Source organism: Hydractinia symbiolongicarpus, chromosome 10 (genome assembly GCF_029227915.1).
Source record: "Hydractinia symbiolongicarpus strain clone_291-10 chromosome 10, HSymV2.1, whole genome shotgun sequence".
Classification (NCBI taxonomy): domain Eukaryota; kingdom Metazoa; phylum Cnidaria; class Hydrozoa; order Anthoathecata; family Hydractiniidae; genus Hydractinia; species Hydractinia symbiolongicarpus.
Window position 1 is genome coordinate 24,667,611 of NC_079884.1, and position 15,957 is coordinate 24,683,567.

The window sequence follows — 15,957 nt, forward strand, 5'->3', positions numbered from 1 at the left end:
TAAAATAAAGTATTGTTCATTGGATAATAAAACAATTTGTTGCACTGTTAGGATTCTTATTGGCTTAAAAGTCATTTTAGCCTCGCTCTCAGAAAAAAATTGTCAAAACGTCCAGGCTAGCCGCGCTGTCTCCATCTATCTCTCTATCTCCTCAGCCGATTTTAAAGATTCCGCCTTCGCTGGCGGATATCAAAAGATATAGGAAGCCGGCTTTAACAATTTCCGCCACACTCATAAGGTCTTGTGAGGTTTCCGTTTTTCCTAGGTCCGTCTGTTGGAGATACAGAAGTGGGTACGCAGGTTCCTCGTGCTTGCTTTTGTTGCTTTTAACATGGTCATTCAAACCGCGATTTTAAGGAAAAAAGTGTGCGCATGCGCCAAAATTTTAGACTAGCAACTGATTGCAAATGAAAAAAAATTGTACAGCTATATATATGTTAAACGAAAAAGCTAACAATTTACACATTTTTAGACATTTCAGCCTAGACCAATCCCTAATCGTGAGATTTTTTACCACGAAAGTCAATCTGAATTATATAAAAATACTTTACAAATTAGGCTATTACAAGTATTTTTTTATTTCAATTCATAATCTGTATTTAACAAATATATTCTTTTTTCAAACGCATCCAACAAAAAGTGGTAATTGAGTAAATCAGCAAGCTCTTCTGTTTCATCATTGTTCCATCTTTTTTTTAACCGCTTCTGTCAACAAATCTTCACATGCAAATCACGTTTGAATGACGCTTGAAATTGTGAATTGTTGGGTAAAAATTAGTTCAATGAAATCGTGGCAACATGTTTTGTATCATAGAACAATTTGGGACTGGTTCCCTAAAATGTGAAAAAACAGAAAGTACAATAAAAGCTACCCGAATCACCAAGAACCACCCAAAATCACAAAGACGCATGCGTGTCCAATCGTTTTCAATCTTTTATAATTCAAAAATTTAACGGACCAGCCATCAACGTTCAATGGACCCAGGGTACCAACCTCGTACAGCCGACTTCCCGCAAAACGAAAAGTTTCTTTTTCAAGTCTCAATTATAAAATGTAATTTTTTGTACGAAAAAGTTTCATAATTCCCAACTTCTTACTAAATATAAGGTCTTCTACCTAACAGGAGTCTTTCCCTTTAAAGTTTATGGAATACACGTTCGATATCGGTTTGAGACAAAAAATTTAAAGAACGCCTACTCTGCGAAAACGAAATCACATTCGAAAAGTACTATCCAACTGCAGAGCTAGTGCGGTATCAAAGTTGAAAACTAAGTCTATTCTCGCAACAAACCTGACTCAACTCAATCGTCATCAACTGCTAATTCTGATATCAATCAGATGATCCATCGTCAAAAAAGCAAAGAAATCAAGAAATGCAAATTCTGTGCCCAGCAAACGGCAAAATATGCAATACCTGTAAAAGTAAAGGACACTTTTCTAAATAATGTCGAAAATCTAATCAAACTTATCTCAACATAATAATAAACCAAAGAGATAATCGATCTCTCAACCAATAATACAATGGTTACGTATAAAATAGACACTGGTGCTTGTGTAAACGTTCTATCGATCTCTGTCTTTCAACGTCTCAGCAAAAAAGCAATGAGTGTGACATCCTACTCATATATTTTATATACATACCACACGAAAACCTGCTTGAAAAGTATCACTCTGAAATTATTCTTGAATTAATGTTGCATAGTCCTATTTTTATCTTTAATATATTATAAAAAACATTTACACCTGTGAAAAACATGTCAATTTCCTATGTGCTCATGCAAGTTTTTAAAATTTGATATAAGAACTGCCCTAGATTTTTATATGCTTTTCGTTAAAGTTATGTGCAGGACTTTTGGGGTATGAGAGGCTTTATGTCGTACAGTTTTCCACTATGATGAAAGGCTCGTTGATAGACAAAGTAAAGTTGACATAAATTCTGTGTGCAAACAGTGGTGTTACCTGCACTTTTTACGGTATATGCAGCTTATTAGCACTCACATCACATAATTCTCTGGTTTCTGAAAGCTATGGCATGTCCACTTCTTAAGCTTGCTAAATTTAGTAATGTTTCAGAATTTGGGTATCAAAATATAATCTTACCGAAGCAGTCGACGACAATTTCTGCACACCAACAACAGAAGTACGATAGGTGTCTTTTATATATATATATATATATATTTATGTATTTATATCGTTTTCACAGTATCAAATATATAGCTAGTTTAGCAATAAATCAATTTAATCAGCAAACTGCTTTTCACCAGCATGAAACTTTCTGGCTACCTAAATAAATTCCCTGGGTGGGAGGGAATTACCCTTTGTATATGTATTTCTATTAGTTTAAAACGCAATATAGCCTCGTTCTCAGAACTAAATGTGTCAAAACGAGAATTTAGGCTTTAGCCTAGATAAGTTTTAGGCGTCCAGGCTCTGGGCTGTCTCTATCTATCTATCTCTCTATCTTCCCAGGCGATTTTAAAGATTCCGCCCTCGCCGGCGGAAATCAATAATTTTTCGTTGTCACCAATTCCTTCAAGCATCTACGATGCGGAAGCAATTCACAGATATAGTAGCCATTGCCGGCGAAAATATTCACGGATTTGCATTTGGAGTTGTACAGACAATGCATGAAACATATTTCATGACTTTGAACTTCCATCTCTTGTATTGCTTTTACATTAAGCTTTTTGTTCCGACCTTTTCCATACAGCATAATTTCGTCTCTGGCGTAAACATGAACGAAAAACAAAATGAGAATATATATTCGACACTTTTGTTCGTCCATTTCAGAAGCTGTTTTATTTCACCACCAAATATACATTTTTATCGATTAATGTACCCACGTATTTATTGATTTATTACTAAGAAGATTGAGCAATATTAATGGCTAAACTAGTTGTGGAAGAATCCACTAAAAGATTCTTTAATAATTCATTGTCCCTCTCATCATGAAACGTTTTGTTTTCAATTTCAATAAAAAGGCTTGAAAAATCAATTTTTGAATGAAATAGACAACAGGAGTAACAATTTGTCCGCAATTTTTCCCAGAACAAATAATTATTTATGACAAAGCAATTATATTCACTAAAAACTCGTCAGCGTAAATTTAAATTAGAATACTAGCGACTGAAATAGCTTCATTTTGACACACTTTTGTAGCAATTCAAAAATGTAAATGAAAGTTTCATAAAGGACAGAATATATATTTTTAGGAGATATAGGTAGGACATATAGTTTTATAGGTGGTAGTCATTGCACAATGCTGAGAATAATATCGGAAATATTTTCTGAAATGAAAAATAGCAAAGCGTACAAAATGCTGACGTCATTCCAAAAATTGCGTTATAAACGATTTCACTGTTCATTTCTCGATCAATCAAGATGAGGGATGACCCCAATGTTGATGAAGTAACACCAGTATCTTGAACCTAAACACTAGAGCTACTTTCAACCATAAAAGTACCTTCAACATCTTCGTCAAGAAGCGTTCCAAAGGTAATGAGAAGACAAAGCGGTGTTCAGACTAGAAATGAAGTTGCCAAAATGTTGATGATAGCCTTGTAATCGACCAGGAATGAAAGACTTATGAAATAGACGAGATGTTCTGTTTAGGCCTAGTTAAAGATCTCTTTCCAAGAAAAAAAGATGATTTTAAAAGACGAGATAAATAACCTGATTGCAGAACATTTAGATGAGGAGGGAAATTGCATAATATAAAGATATAATTATCTATTTGTTCCTCCCTGTATTGTTATACTTCTTAAATACAGTCATCCTAGAGGGAATAATTAATAATATTTTAAATGGACATTTATATAAGTTTTAGGAGAAAGATGTGTGCCAACATTAGATTTGAATTTTCCATAGGTCTAAAGATAACAAGAACTTTGAAGTACTAACAAGATATATTGTATTTTATGTAAACAGTAAAAAAAAATGAATTCCTACTTTAAAGTCTAATTTTAAGAAAATGCTGTACTTATTCTTATATAAGTCGTTAGAGCAGTCAACTGACTGAAATACTAATTTTTCTTCCTTCAATTTTTTTCCATTTGAATGAAGTATCATTGTACTAAAAGGCATGCGACAACTACTTACGGAGCCGGAGGAGATCTTCCTTTTTGTCGGGAGGGGGTCATAAAAGTTATAAAAAGAGACCAGTACTAAAGTTGTTTCGTAATTATTAAATAAAAATACAATTCCTCATCGGGATCTGGGTGAAAAATATTTTTTGTGTTAGCTCTCGCACGCTTCATGCGAACATATATGCTCGACATGCGAACCAGATCAGATTCTCTAAACTCTTTAGTTCGTTTTAACCTCATTGTAGACTCGAAGTAGTATTTACCTCTAATACGTGCCTGAGTAATTATTTCTCATTTAAAGATTGTATACCGAAACTTCTATGCTCCGGACTTGTTTATAAGTTTACGTGTAGTGACTGCAATGTCACTTATTATGGCAAGTCTATTCGCTATTTTAAAGTTCGGATGTCCGAATACATGGAAGTTTCGCCACTGACTGGTAAAAAAGTTAAGGTTTTGCCAGCCACTGCTGTATTACAACATATTTTGGACTCTTCTTCATGCTCTTCACCATCTTCTGAGAATTTTAATATTCTAACGCGTGAGTCTAAAAATTTTAAAGTCACACAAAAGGAGAGTCTGCTCATTGAGCGAGACCAACCATTCTTCATTAGGTTGGTTAATTCTATGCCTCTTGAGCTATTTTGATACGAGTCATTAATTATATTATTACTTTTTATTTTATAACGTGATGATTTTGTTAAGATATTGATTATGTGAATGGAAAATTATTATAAAATATTATTATTGTTATTTTGGCGCCATTTTTTTAACACTCTTTTTGAGTCGCGAAATACAATTCCTCAGTGTTTGAAGATTTCACAACCCGAAAATTTGATTCTCAGCATTACAAATTCAATCTGCGTGATATTTAAATTCATTTGCGATTTTGGCGATTTTCCAACACTTCAAAGGAGAACAATCATAAACAGGGTTGCAACTAATGACATTTTATCACTTGTTGTTCTCTACCGGCATCGTCCCCAGGGTCAATTTTTTTAACCTTTGATATCGATCCTAATATAAAAAAAGTGAAAAATAACTTTGGGAACAACGAGGTTTGTTATATACAGTTTTTTTATAGGAATAAATTCTGTAGGAACGTATGTCTTTAGAGGTCTGGAACTTTAGCGCATGTTAAGAACAATTAAGGCTTTTTTAATATCAAAAAGCACTAAAACTCTGCTTTAAAATTCAAAAATAACAAAGGAAGAGAAAAATTAGGAGCAATTTAAGAACACGAGTGGTTAACCAGTGGAAGAATCCACGACTCTGATGGTCTTTAGATTTCCACCCGTCGTACAGATTTCCCGTATCTCTATTTTGTGTATTCTTGCCAGCCTGTTAGTATAGAGTAGTGAAACTTAGTTGGACGGGGGTTATTAATATGATTGTAGGTGCAATTATAATGCGGTTTCCACTGCAAAATACACTGGAATTCACCCGTCACGTATATTTCCCGCATTGATATTTCTTGAATCTTGCAAGAGAATAATCTGCGGTAATCATGGCCCTTGTAAATTATAGTCACTGAAGTTGAAAAAAAAATACCTCTTGCTTTTTTAGGGCCTAATTTATTAGAAAAACAAACAAAATATATAAAAATTTTAAGGCTTTAGATTGTAAAGTTTAGAGTCGTTGAAAAAAAGTTGAGTGTTTTTGTACAAATGCAACTGCGTTCATCAAATTCTAACGTGATTAAAAATTCATGTTGACGTTTTCACTATTCAGAACAATTTTTAATGAATAATCCGAAACAAGGAATTGAATTCGTCAGTTATATACAGACCCTAAAATAACTTTTATATGAATAGTTATAATTAACTTTTGTGCGAGCTATATACACGATAGTGCACGAGTTTCAAAATGCAAAATATATAAAATTGAAATTACCACAAACAAAGAGAAAATACAAAAAACCGTAGCAAACGCAAATATTAAGGTGTGCTTTTAAGATTGTCCAAAAAAATCACAAACTTGTAAATGTACGTAAGATATAAGAGACAAGTACAACATGTATGACAAATTGTGTAGCTATAGCTGAAAAAGAAGATTTGTAACAATTTTCCTTTAACATACTGTCGACAGAATTGGCTGTCTAAAATAAGTGCTGATAAATAAAAATGTCAGGTATATAACTACCCTATTTTGTTTACTTTAAATAATGTGTGCTCGGCTTCTCCGCAGGAAGGGTATTTTACTAACGGTTGATTGGGGATTGAAGCACTTGCTTGATATACATGAATGCAACTTTCAGAAATTTCCACAAATTTGATGATGCGATATTGTCTATTTTTTGAAACAAGTAGTTCGAAGGTCGGGGCATCATGACAATCGCCAACAATCAGGAAACTGTCCGAATCTCTTTGTTTGACGCATAGATTGCCGTTCCTTAACTTCTTGCCTTTGTGAGAAAAAAATGTGTTCGATGAATTCGAACACTTATTCACAACCACCGAGTTTGATGCATTTATTTGCATGCATTGATGCGTGGCTAATTGTAGTCGAAATTGACAATCATCTTTTGTGTCGTAAAAGGAATAATTCATCTCAGTCACCAGTTCCTTCAGGCATCTATGATGCGGAAGCAATCCACACATATAATGACCATTGCCGGCGAAAATATTCACGGATTTGCATTTGGAGTTGTACAGACAATGCATGAAACATATTTCATGACTTTGAACTTCCATCTTTTGTATTGCTGTTACATTAAGCTTTTTATTCCAACCTTTTTCATATAGCATAATTTCGTCTCTGGCGTAAACATGAGCGAAAAACAAAATGAGAATATATATTCGATACTTTTGTTCGTCCATTTCAGAAGTTGTTCTATTTCACCACTGAAATTATATACACACCTTCTTCATCGCTTAATGTACGCAAATGCAGCAGTTTTGTGTTTACTAATTCATAACTATGAAGAATTGAGCGATATTAATTGTTAAAGAATTCTCATCAACTTTGAATCTGGCTTTTAGATCTATCAAGGTTGATAATTCGCTTAATGGAAAATTATGAGCACTGGATCGAGTTTCTATGTTGAATATATAATGAGTAGATGCTGCCGGGTGGGATTTCAGGGATTTTATAGAACGAACTGAATTGATAGATATTTGTTGTAGTTTACAAACATTTCGCAGGAGCGGAGAGAAAATTTGAGAGTGGCTGGAATTTGGTTAAAGGATAGCCGGGAAAGCCTTAAACCTCGTTCCTATGGATTTATAAGGTTTTCTTATTTGAGCGAAACGTCAAACATATAAATCCCTCTGGGGCTGGGGTTGTGTAGCGTTGGTATCTCAATCTTTCTATTGAGTTTATGTGAGAATTTATTGAAAGACAGGAACTTGGGGATGAAATGCAAATGCGATAGTATACAAAAAGCTCTGAAAGTTTTAAAATATTATTTTTCTTGTGTCGCTTGGTTAATGGATGTCACTCAAAGTGTTATGAAATTTGTCCACCTCGTTCCCAGCGCCTGTTGTCTCTTTTCTTTAAACGGGGCGGCGAGGCAAACATCTTCGCCGTCCGATGTCAGAAAAGATACAAGATGCTCTAGGGAAGGGGTTGAAAATTTGTGTAACCATAGGTAGTCTTGTATTTGTTAAAGTTTCTAGTATTTTCATCACTAGGGACCGACTGATAGCCTTGAGGTAGAGCGTTCGCTTCCAGTGCGGGAGGTCTTGCGTTCAAACCCCGGCCGATTCATTCCAGAGACCATAAAAGTTTGAATCTATCCTTTCTGCTTAGTGTTTAGCATGAGAATAGGGTTGATATCTTAGGCGGTTGCCTTGTTGAGCGATTGTTGTGCTTATACCAATAGGAACTGAAGAGGCTATACTGGATAAATATTTTCAATAATAATACGGTAGGAAGGTATTGCTGCTTTGTGTTTGTCGTCCCTAATCCCACTGGTTGTAATATTTTTTCCTGTTTTCCTATTCTCTTCAATTTTTGTTCCGCTGTTGATCTTTGGTTCAACGTTTTAGTTAAGTGCAGCGATTGTTTGAAGTTTAAGGCACTCCCGTAAAAATGTAGCTATTACACATATTTACAAAAGGACCAACCAAGGCGGTTCTCTCTTACAGATTTAGCTTCGATGGTGTTTCAATTAGGCGGAATTTTACGCCTTTGCATGCCTTGTTTCGCGTCATCTCGTCCCCAGGGATTGTTGCCTATGTCAAAGTCGCTAGCGCTTACTTAATGTCACAAAGGCAAAAGCCCCTGGAGACGAGGTTGGTTTCGCGTGCAAAACGTTTAAATCTCAAATTGATTTTCTTTAGATTACTTTGATCAATAAATATTGTTCGTATACTTTCTATCCGTATGAGCCGGCTCACACTTTTTTTAATAAATGCAAAGCCGGCATTACATATTATTATATTAAAAAAAGTAAGGAAGCCGAATGTTAAGTGTGCGTCGCTTATTTGCTTGTGCGCAAGCAAAATTTTGGAAGTTTTTTTTATAAGAGTTTGATTATCGCCAAGGAAAGAAAATCGGCCGCTAATTTAGCCTATTTTACTTACCTTTCTTCGAGGATATCAAATTCAGTTTCTCTTAAAGTGGGGGCGCAAAACAATGTCAGATCAAATGCCTAAAATGTGAAGACACCTCATAGCAAACCCCGAATTGCAATCAAACAATGAGCACAAAGTTGGCGTGGTCACATGTTACCCTCTCAAAAGTACAAGAGTTTATTATATTTATTCGGGTGACTGAGGTCATTTGCGCTCAAAAACAAAGGATTCTCTGATATTGCCCACGTGAGAAAAGAACAATAGAATTAACAAATCAACAAGCGCGTTAGTTTTCTGACCGCAAAAAAGTCGTTTTCAGACCTAGCGTAATTTTTCCCACCTTAATTATCCTGATTTCCTTGTGATGAGAAAAACTATGCTGGGTTTCCTGGCTACCGCTAATTAGAAGCGCCGGCTTATCATAGTGTCCTTTAATTAAATAGGCGACGTCACAGGGCTACTTATCTCTTTTACAGCGTGCTTTGGCTTACAGAATTTATCGTTCTTTTCTATTAAACGTCCAAGTATTGTCGTAGAAGAAAAAAGAAGTAAAAAATATGGTATAATGGCACTTCATTTCCCGTATGATGAATAATATTTGCTTACAACTTGGTGTGTAATTGAGTGACAATTATATTCGAAGTGTTTCTAGGCGTTATCATGTCGAGTGTGTAAATACTTTTCTTGTAAGTTGTTCATGTATCTCGGATGAGAAGATATCTCCCTCTTGTTTTACAAGTAAGGGAAGCCTTACAGTATCTTGACCGTACAAAAACAGTGGGTTGCTGTTACCCGTGTACCATATGACATTACGATAAGATAACTTACCATGTGCTGCCTATTTTTGTGTCTTATACCGATTTAATTATTCTATCGCCTCCTGGGAATGTCGATATAGGAAGCATTAATTGTTGTACACTGTAGCATTGCAGTGACCTGACGGTCGCGTGAACTCTAGCAAAAAAGGTTATAGCTGACCGTAAATTTGTATAAAAAGCAAAGAGAATGAAAAAAGTCTGAAAGCCAATTATCTATTGAAATTTCCAGTAATAAAAGAAGAAGAGACAAAGGCAGAGTAGCTTAGAATGTAGGAGGCTCGTGCGTGCTGTGCGCTGTGTGTGTATGAGACACTCCTGCTGAGTAGTCAATCAGCACGATTTGCGACGAAATAATGTATGGAATCAGGTTAATAGCCTTAGGTTTTCTCTCTACGATGAAAGACAAATTTGCAAATTAGGAAGTCGTTAGGAAGTTATATTTGTATATCTAATTTGTTTTTTCATAGAACTTTATTCGTTGTTTTAGAATAATATTAAGTATTATAAATGTATGGCAATAGATCTATTGTGTCCTCAAATTTTCTTTGGGACGAATGTTGAATTTGCAGCAGCTGAGTAATCGATTCCCTGTAAATCTCCACGTTCGTTTACAATAAAAAATGTCCCGGCACGCCCTTTTCTTATTTCGTAAACATAGAACGATCATATGACATTAACTAGTAGCCTTGAAAGAAAAGTGTTTAAGAGAAGTTAATTCGAAAAACAAGAACAAAACAAGATGGAGAATAATTCGCAAAGTACACCAACGTCGTTCCACTTGTCATCTGTTTTCACAACCCCTTCAACTGGATACGTCTGCCTTGAAGCTGTCCCAATAGCAAGTAGAAAATTCAATTACGTCATTGTAGCCATATTTGGTGTCCTATTTTTTCTTATTCTATACACTAACACTGTATTGATTCGATCATTGAGAAGACAAAAAAGCAGTAAAATCGTCAAGTCATTTCTAATATTGAGTATGTCGGATCTTGGTGTTGGATTAATCTCCGTACCTGCAATGATGCTTTTCTATGTTGGGCTTGAAGAAAAGCTGCTATGCATGATACATCCATTTCTACAGTTTTTTGTAGGTTTTCCGTTTTCGTTTTCATTAGCGTTGACAATGATTATATCAATAGACAGATGCCTGTTGATCACCACTCCAAATTTTCATATAAAATTTGGGGAACTTTATTTCACCTGTTTCATTCCAGTGGTCTTATTGGCATCGGTAGCTCTAAATGCTGTTTCTGCCTTCAATGCAAAGGTGGGTTCAGTGTATATTTATTTGGCTTTAGTTCTAACTCTGTTAGTAATCACCATAGTGATCGCTGCTTCTCAAATTTATCTGATCTGGTATGTTCGAAAAAGAATGGCAAAAATGAAGGACTGTCGTCACTCCAGTATAAATTATCAGAAACGGACGATTGTTACTGTAGCAATGTTATTCTTTTGTGCTGTTCTGTGTAATATACCGTATTTTATGTGGTTTTGCTTAATAATTCTCGGTATAGGTGATGTCAACATTGGCCTGGGTATACGATCGCCAACTATATGGCTCACTTTTTTACTGTACTCAAATTCGTTATTAAATTCCATTATCATCTTGAAAAGGAGTTCTAACTTTAAAGAGAATGGCGGAAAATAAACACGTTTAGAAGCCCATCACTTCAGGTTGATTTTAATCTTTCCTGCTTACGTTTCTAAAAACCAACCAGCTGAAAATTTTAACCAATATAGTAAGAAACTTAGTCCGAATAAAATGAAAACAATGCATCATTTAATGGACACTGTTAAATGGAACATTACTAAAAGAAGCACTGTATATTAAAAAATCATAGGCCTCTTAATAAAGAACTGAAAGCCTCTAAGGAACGTTTCTTCTTATATGCTTAAATTTATTTCGTCACTAATTAGTTATTTTGTCACTTTTACTGTCTGCTTAACCTTGGAGGAAGTCTTTCTCAAAGATTTAAGCAAACCTTGTTAATGAATTTTTAGTTGCCTGAAAAATGTATACGTTGTTGTATGAAATGTAGCTTTTTATATAAAGCAAATTCATCTCGCTGCTTTAACTATTCAGTACAGGTGAATTTGGACTAAGTTTCATAATGCCTGGATGTTTGGTCACTTAAAGATGTTATTTAGATCTTCTCTACCATAAATTATGCCGCCTGTGCGTGAACCTAAAATGGTAGCTGCGTTTAACGAAAGATCAATTTTAGTCGATGTAATTTCCCGTAGGTATTTTAAGGGCTTGCGTCTTGTTTTGTTATCTTGTATTGGCTATGTATCCATAAAAATATAAAAAGGCCGGGGAAACGGATGTGGACAGACTTAATGAATTTTATTTAATAAAAACGTGTAAATTGCCTATTTGCATATTATGAGATTAAAAGAATCTTAGCGGAAAAAACGGTGGTTATTTCTTAGATTGTTATTTTGAATTTTTTTAACGAGTACTGGCAAGAAAAGGGGTTGTATCACAAAACAATTAAAAAAACTTTGCGTTTTTAACCATCGCTCACATTAAAAGTTTTTTAATTTTTCTTTTCTGAATCTGTGAACTTTTTTTGATTTTTAATAATTTTACATAGGACTAAATTAATTTAACATCTATATTTCTTTTATCTAATTGCAAAGCCGCTAGTACTAACTTGACGACCTCGATGTCCAACAGGCGAGGACTTGTAGACGGGTTAAAGAACTGTGGACGAGATTGCATTCCTTATTGAAACCTCCACTCAGTAGCTATGGGCGAAATTTTTTTTGTGCGTAAAGAGTCAATCAAATTTTTTTACCGCTTGCCACCCGAAAGAATAAATTTTTGATGGTACAAATGCCTCATCTTGTCCTGTCGAAAAACCACCCAGCCACCTTTCACACAAAATCTCTTGGTAATTAAATTCTAAGTTCATTATCTACGACTTTTCTACTTCAACTATTATCGAGACTAGCCGTATATCCCGAATACATTCACTCTTGTCCCCCAGAGCCCTTTAGGTTTGTCTCAAAAAGCTCCGAGGTTGAGAATGGAATAAGTTAGCTGTTATAAAGGACAGTCATTTTGCAGTAGCGCCGCATAGTTAGGAAATATTACGACTTAAAATATTTTTTGTGCTCAGATTTTTTATAGCTGTGCTTAGAGAGCTTGAAGAAAACATTTTCTGTGTAATCTTACGTAGCTTTTTTGCAGCAGATCTCTGAATGAATTACTCTCCAAAGCAAAACAAAAAACAATAAAATAGTTGTTTTTCAAAACAACATTTTATAAATAACAGAATTAGACACCATGTATTGAATATTTCATTGTGAGTGGTTATAAGTGGTGGTGATAAAATAATAGTGATGCACTTACCCGAGAATGCACAACCTTCTTTCCAGTTCTTTTTGTTTTCACCGCCGGAGTTGCTTACTGACAATTGCCGTTAGTACATCATACGAAAGAGACGCCCTTGGAAAAAGGCCCTAGAAAAAGGCCCTTACTAATCTTATTGCTCAAAACTTAAACCACATAAGTAAAAACATTGATTCGTTTTCCTGCAAATATGAGAACTATGTAATACTGGGTGATTTTAACGCTGAAATTAGCAATCTACATGTAAATGAATTTTTAACAACATATAAACTTAACTCTTTAATAAAAGAGCCTACATGCTTCAAAAGCATAGATAACCCTACAAACATAGATCTCATCTTAACAAACCACCCAAGATCTTTTTGTCACTCCAGGGCTATTGAAACAGGCTTGTCTGATTTTCATAAATTGACAATGACTGTTTTAAAAGCCAACTTTGCTAAACGAAAACCAAAAATTATAAATTATAGAGCATATCGGAATTTCAATAATGTAAATTTCCGCCATGATATAATGGGTGCTCTAAATGATGACAAAAATCTCGATGATTTTAAAATGTTTGAAAATTTCAAAAACAGTGTTTTAAGTATCTTAGATAATCATGCTCCTCGAAAGAAAAGGTATGTACGTCATAATCAGGCAGCTTTTATGAGTAAAGAAATAAACAAGGCAATTATGAAGAGATCAAAACTTTTAAATAAGCATAGGAAGGATAAAACTCCAGAGAGTAAATTAGCATACAATAAACAAAGGAATTTTTGTGTTTCACTAATAAGAAAAAGTAAATACAAATTCTTCAACAACCTTAATGTTAAAAATATAACTGACAATAGGTTATTCTGGAAAACAGTAAAACCATGTTTCTCTAACAAGACAGTTACAAGTGAAAATATTACCTTAGTTGAAAATGGGACTACAATATCTCATGATAAAGATATTACTGAAATATTCAACAATTATTTTGGCAGTGTTGTTGAAAATTTAGGCATAAAGTCATCAAATATACAACCTTCAAGTAATGAAAACAGACCCAAAGATCAAATAAATTCGATAATATATAAATATAAATCTCATCCTAGTGTAGAAAAGATAAGAAAAAGCGCAAAAAGCAACACAAAATTTTCTTTTAAACAAACTGCATTTGAAGATGTTGAAAAATACATTCGAAAACTTGATCCAAAAAAGGCGCAGCAAAAAGATGATATTCCTACTAACATCATCAAAGAAAACAGTGATATTTTTAGCCAATTCATTACTGAAAATTTTACTCAATCTATAAAAAGTTCTGAATTTGCAACATCTTTGAAAAACGCAGATATTACTCCTACACACAAGAAAGGACTGCGCACTGAAAAGGCGAACTATAGACCTGTAAGCGTCCTATCGAACATCTCAAATATCTATGAAAGATGCATGTATGACCAAATATACACCTTCTTCGAGCCATTATTTTCGAAACTTCAATTTGGTTTTCGCAAGGGGCACAGTTCACAACAATGCCTCATAAGTATGATTGAAAAATGGAAAAACAGTCTTGACAAAGGTGGCACATTTGGAGCGCTTTTAACTGATTTGTCTAAGGCATTTGACTGCATACCACACGAGCTATTACTAGCAAAACTTCATGCATATGGCTTTGATATGAACTCTTTGCTGTTTATAAAATCGTACCTAATTGACAGGAAACAGCGAGTACGTATAAATAACAATTATAGTGCATGGACAAAAATAAAATACGGCGTACCGCAAGGATCAATTTTGGGTCCTTTGCTTTTCAATATATTTTTATGCGACCTTTTCCTTTTTGTCCCATATATGGGCATTGTCAACTATGCTGATGATACAACCCCATTTTCAATAGGAAAGAATATCAACGAAGTTATTGAAAAGATTGAATATGCAGCAATTATAATATTTACTTGGTTTGAAAATAACGGTATGAAAGCCAACCCAGAAAAATCACATTTTTTTACTAACAAAACTGATGTACGATTAAAAGTTTGTGATAAACTTCTAAACAATTCTCAAACTGAGAAACTGCTTGGTATAACCATAGACCACAAACTTTCTTTCGAGGAACATGTTAATCAGCTCTGTAACAAGGCAGGCCAGAAAGTTAGTGCGCTTGCAAGGTTATCTTCCTTAATGACATTAGACCAGCGAAAGCTGATTATTAATGCTTTTGTCACTAGTCATTTTTCGTACTGTCCATTAGTATGGATGTTTCACAGTCGTAAATTAAACAATAGGATAAACCATATACATGAAAGAGCACTAAGAATTATCTATCAAGACTATCAATCCTCATTTGAAGAGCTTTTATCAAAAAATGGGAGCGTTACAATTCACCAAACGAACTTACGCATCCTTGTTACTGAGCTGTATAAAGCTAAAACAAAAACAGGTCCAGAAATGTTGAATGAAATTTTTATTTTTCCTGAACCACTGTATAATTTGAGGAAGGACAAACTCAAGAGTAACAAAATATTTTCAGTGAGATATGGGATCGAAACACTGTCTAATGTTGGGTTAAAGCTTTGGAACTCTTTGCCTAACGAGTATCGGAACGCTGGTACTTTAATTGAGTTTAGAAACAAAATAAGAAACTGGATTCCAAACCATTGTCCTTGCAGAATATGCAAAACTTTTATACCTGAATTAGGTTTTCTTTAGTTTCCCCGTTGTCTTCCTTTGCCAGTTGTGGAGCGGGAACTCAGTTAAACATGTCTCGCGGTGCGACGGTTTAGGTGGGGTGGCATCATATGAGAATATTCTAGCCTTATTATCTGGTTGTATATTATTTTCTCTCGACCCCTGCCTGGGAAGTTTGACTGAGTTCCTGGAACCACCACTACATAGCCTTGACATATTTTTGACATATTATTTATATTATTTAAAATACTTAAAAAAAAATGGTATATACGGTATTCCTTATAGATTTTTTATATTCAGTTATTTATTGTTTTTAATGTTTTTAAAGTTGACTTTAATTAGCCTCAGAGCTACATTTTCTTGTAAATTTGTCAACTATAAATAAATTAATAATAATAATAATAATAATAATAATAATAATAGAAACAAAGCTAAACAATGAAAAAAAAGGCAGAAAGAAATACCGCATGATTTTTTTATGTGACGCGTTTTTCTGAATTCCAGCATTTTGCAAGGAACACGTTAC

General features: G+C 34.3%; 1 long non-coding RNA gene across 1 annotated transcript; it reads right to left on the minus strand.

Annotated features, from left to right (window-relative positions):
* Positions 1–418: 418 nt before the first annotated feature.
* Positions 419–2,505, minus strand: LOC130612507 (uncharacterized). Its single transcript, XR_008975476.1, has 2 exons — positions 2,102–2,505; positions 419–834 (listed from the first exon to the last, which is right to left on the minus strand). It is a non-coding gene; the product is annotated as an uncharacterized LOC130612507 (long non-coding RNA).
* Positions 2,506–15,957: the final 13,452 nt, after the last annotated feature.